General features: G+C 45.3%; 1 pseudogene; it reads left to right on the plus strand.

The window, feature by feature from the left end:
- Positions 1-392: 392 nt before the first annotated feature.
- Positions 393-2306, plus strand: LOC102835249 (annotated as a pseudogene).
- The last annotated feature ends 2753 nt before the right edge of the window (positions 2307-5059 follow it).

Here is a 5059-nt window from a genome sequence, read left to right on the forward strand (position 1 = left end):
GCGTTTCCCCTCCAAGGACCCAGCCATCACTGGGCTCCCCTCCAATGTCTGCTCCCCCTAGACCCTCCATAAGAACCACTTTTGCTAGTCTAGGGGCACCTCAACACCTCTTGTGGTATCCCTTAATCCTACCCAGACCACTGAAAATAATATTTTTACTGTAGCCTCTTAAACTACCTGATTTCTTGGTTTCCATTTTTTGATATGCCCAAGTTAAGAGACAGTCTAGAAAAAAAAAATGAATAGCCTGTTTTCTTCAGAGATGTCAAAGTCATGAGTAACACAGAAAGGCTGAAGATCTGTTCTAGATTAAAGAAGACAAATACAACATGAAAACTAAACAACAGGGAGAGGGAGACGGACGTTGAGAGAACGAGGAGGAAGGAGAGAAAATGGCGTCCATGGATTTCAGTACCTACAGCCAAGCTGCAGCCCAGCAGGGCTACATGCTATCCAGCCCACTCAAGGCTATCCAAAAGCCACCCAGACATATGGGCAACGAGGCTATGGAACCTATGGACAACCCACTGATATCAGCTATACCCAGGCTCAGACCACTGCAACCTAAGGGCAGACTGTCTATGCAACTTCTTACAGAGAGCCTCCTATGGGTTATAGTGCTCTGGCTGCCCCACAGACTTACAGTCAGCCTGTCCAGGGCTGTGGCACGGGTGCTTAGGATACCACCACTGCTACAGGGACCACCACCCAAGCCTCCTATGCAACTCAGTCTGCCTATGACACTCAACCTGCCTATCCCAGCATATGGGCAGCAGCCAGCAGCCACCACACCTGCAAGTCCACAGGATGGTAGCAAGCCGGCTAAGACTAGTCAGCCTCAATGTAGCATAGGAGGTTATAACCAGCCCAGTGTTGGGTATGGACAGAGTAACCACAGTTATCCGCAGGGTCCTGGGAGCCACCGCATGTACCCAGGCACTGCACCTCCATCCTATCCTCCTACCAGATAGTCCTCTTCACAGCTGACTGGCTAGGATCAGAGCAGTTACTCTCAGCAGAGTAGCTATGGGTAGCAGAGTAGCTATGGACAGCAGAGTAGAGAGTAGCTATGGGCAGCAGCTGCCCACTACTTACCCCCCACCCCCACCCCAGACTGGATCCTACAGCCAGGTTCCAAGTTAATATAGCCAACAGAGCAGCAGCTGCGGGCAGCAGAGTTCATTCCGACAGGACCAGCCCAGTAGCATGGGTGTTTATGGGCAGGAGTCTGCAGGATTTTCCAGACCAGGAGAGAACCGGAGCATGGGTGGCCCTCATAACCGAGGCAAGAGAAGAGGGGGATTTGATCATGGAGGCATGAGCAGAGGTGGGCGGGAGGAGGATGGGTGGAATGGGCACTGGAGAGTGAGGTGACCTCAGTAAACCTGGTGGACGCATGGATGAAGAACCAAATCTTGATTTAGGCCCACCTGTAGATCCAGATGAAGACTCAGACAACAGTGCGATTTACGTGCAAGGATTAAATGACAATGCGACCCTAGATGATCTGATGGGTTTCTTTAAGCAGTGTGGGGTTGTTAGGATGAACAAGAGAACTGGGCAACCTGTGCTTCACACCTACCAGAACAAGGAAAGCAGAAAGCCCAAAGGCAATGCTATGGTATCCTATGAAGACCCACCCACTGCCAAGGTTGCCTGGATTTCCAAGGGAGCAAACTTAAAGTCGCTCTTGCTCAGAAGAAGCCTCCCATGAACAACATGTGGGGTGGAATGCCACCCCGTGAGGGCAAAGGGATGCCACCACCACTCCAAGGAGTGGACCCATGGGTCTCAAGGGAGGTCGTAGAGGAGACAGAGGTGGCTTTCTCCCAACAAGACCCTGCGGTTCCCAAGGAAACCCATCTGGAGGAGGAAACGTCCAGCACTAAACTGGGGACTGGCAATGCCCTAATCCGAGCTGTAGAAACCAGAATTTTGCCTGGAGAACACAATGTAACCAGCGTAAGGCCCCTAAGCCCGAAGCCTTCTTCCTGACACCCTTCCCACCCCTGGGTGGTGACCGAGGCAGAGGTGGCTCCTATGGCATGTGGAGCAGGAGAGATGGCCTTGTGGATCGTGACAGTCCTGATGGAATGTTCAGAGGGGGTTAATGGTGGAGACAGAGGGGTCTTCCGTAGTGGTTGAGGCATGGACCAAGGTGGCTTTAGTGAAGGAAGACGAGGTGGTCCTGGGGGCCCCCTGGCCCTTTAATGGAACAGATGGAAGGAAGAAGAGTAGGATGCAGTGGACCTGGGAAAACGGATAAAGGCGAGCACCACCAGGAGCGCATCGACCCGCCCTGCTAGAAGAGACACCCCGCAAAGCTGCATTAACTGACAGATTTATTTTTTAACCACAAAATATTTTAAATTTATAATTCCATATTTATAATGTCGGTCACATTATGATTATTCCTTGTCTGTACTTTAGTATTTTTCACCATTTGTGGAGAAGCATTAAAACAAGCTAATGTTAATTAAACAAGTTAAATGGTAGTATGTTGTTGTTGTTAAGTGCCGTCGAGTCGGTTCCGACCCATAGTGACCCTGTACAGGGTTTCCGAGGGTGTAAATCTTTACGGGAGTAGAAAGCCTCATCTTTCTCCCGCGGAGGGGCTGGTAGTTTCGAACCGCTGACCTTAAGGTTTGCAGCCCGATTCGTAACCACTACGCTACCAGAGCTCCTTAAATGGTAGTATACTGAGTTCTTTTTGTTTTCCTTTTAAAGATAAAATGGTTGTTTAAGACTAAACCAATGGGAACCCTTGTGAGCATGCTCAGTGTCACTGGAGAATCTAGAGGGCCTCCAATTATAATAATGTTCATGGTTGTGATGTTTTTGTTGTTGTTCCTTTGCTTTTCTTTTTCTTTTTTTTTTTTTTTTTAAATAAAATTCCAAATGTTTATAAACAAACAAACAACAACAAAACTAAACAAAAGGAGTAACCCTGGATTATATCCTGGAGCAGACAAAAACTCTATTACAAAGAACAGTATTGAGACAATTGCTGTAATTTAAATAAATTCCATCGATTGAATAGCAGCATTGTAGCAATGTTAAATTTCTTGATTTTGATCATTTTTCTGTGGTTACATAAGTGAATTTCTGCTTCTTAAGAAGCATTTTACTGAAATATTTAGGGAGTAGAGGAACATCATGTCTACAACTTATTCTTATTCTCAAATGGTCCAAGGAAAATGCATACAGATAATTTATGTAATAAAGTGACAAATAAAGCAAATATGACTCCCAGGGGAGGGAATTTGGAAATTCTTTATACTCTTCTTTTAACTTTTTTTAAGCTTTAGATTATGTCTTTCAAAGTGTCCAGTTTCAAAAAGCCCATGCAAGTTATTTTGGCGAGATTTCAATTAAACAGTTTAATGTTAGTTCATTAAAAGGCAGATCAGTGGAACAGAGCTGAAAATCCATGAGTACATGTATCCAAACACAAATGGGACTCAGTACATTATGACTAACACTTCAAAACCTTGTGGACTGAGGTTAGAGGTGGGGTGAATTATTATTACGTTTTTAATGATATATGGAAAACTGAGTGGCCATCCAGAAAAAAAGGGAAAGTTGGAGCCCTGCATTACCCTACATGCCAAAATAAATTTCAGATGGATCAAATGTGTAAACACTCAAAGAAAACATAACAGTACTAGAAGAGAGCCCCTGGGTGGAAGGAGGCTTAGTGGGAGGCAGGACCCAGGGTTGTAGAAGTCAGTTTCCCTGCATATCCTGTTCCTTTGCAGATGGGTACAGTCTCTTGACCTAGCCCTGGGAAATCAGAGGCCACTGACTGGATCATCAGGAATGAATGATACAAATGATGCAAAGACCCAACTGATGGGGGAAGGGAACTCCATCATGGCACGGTGGGGGGGAACAGGCAGCAACAGTATGGGTTCTCCGTCAGAGTTGCTGATAGATTCAAACAGCCAACTATTCTGTTTGCAGCTGATTACCTAACCATAACTCCACCAGGGCTCCATTGACAGGCAACAGTTAGTACATATCACCATCACAAGAAACCCTGGTGGTAGAGTGAATTAAACATTGGACTGCTAACTGCAACTTTGGTAGTTCAGACCCGCCAGTCACTCTACAGAAAAAAGATGAGGTCATCTCCTCCTATAAAGACATAGAGTCTCAGAAACGCTACAGTTCTCGTCTGTCCTATAGGCTCACCAAGGCTTGGAACTGACTCACTGGCAGTGGGTAGATCGCCGTCAGAACCCTGACTAGGTCCTGGTTAGCACAAACATTGGTTTCCTGACACCTACTGGTGTGTTCTGTCCTCATCCTGTCTTCTAGGTCATGGTGGTGGTGGTTATGTTCTGAGGAGTCAGTTCCAACTCATAGTGACCCTGCGTAGGGTTTCATAGTGACCCTGCATGGGGTTTCTGAGGCTGTAAATCTTTATGGGAACAGAAAGCCTCATATTTCTCCAACAGACCCACTGGTAGTTTCGAACTGCTGACCTTGAGATTAGCAGCCCAATTAGTAACCACTACACTACCAGAGCTCCTTCTAGAGCTCTCGTCCTGCAGAGTCTTCTTTTAGGCCACAGCCTATCTCTCAGGCTCCAAATCTGAGGTTTTCCTGCAGCCATGCACTCTCAGGAATTTTCCTTTTTCAATTTAGAAAAATTTTCCAAAATTTTTCTCTAGTAGGAAATACATTTGAATTATAGGCCTCTTCACTTTTGCACATTGAAATTGCTGTGATTTGTTCCACTTGCAATTATGAGAAGAAAAATTAATTTCATTTCTTGTTTTTAACATGGGCCACATAGTAACAGTGGCAAGAGAAGGCTTCTAAAAATGATCCCCAAATTTTTCTTTCATCCAGCATTCACCCACTAAGTATGTGATTACTTCAAAGCACTGAGGGCACAACGTTTTCTTTAGCAAATAAAGCAAATAAGAAATGCAGCCGGCCACGGCTTTGAAATACATTTCACAGTTGTTTATTCTGAAATGACTCATTTCTGTAAAAAGCATTGACAGTCTCTAGTGAATTCATTATCTGTAACTCATGTAGTTTAAAAAGT

Source organism: Chrysochloris asiatica, unplaced genomic scaffold (assembly GCF_000296735.1).
Source record: "Chrysochloris asiatica unplaced genomic scaffold, ChrAsi1.0 scaffold00151, whole genome shotgun sequence".
NCBI lineage: Eukaryota > Metazoa > Chordata > Mammalia > Afrosoricida > Chrysochloridae > Chrysochloris > Chrysochloris asiatica.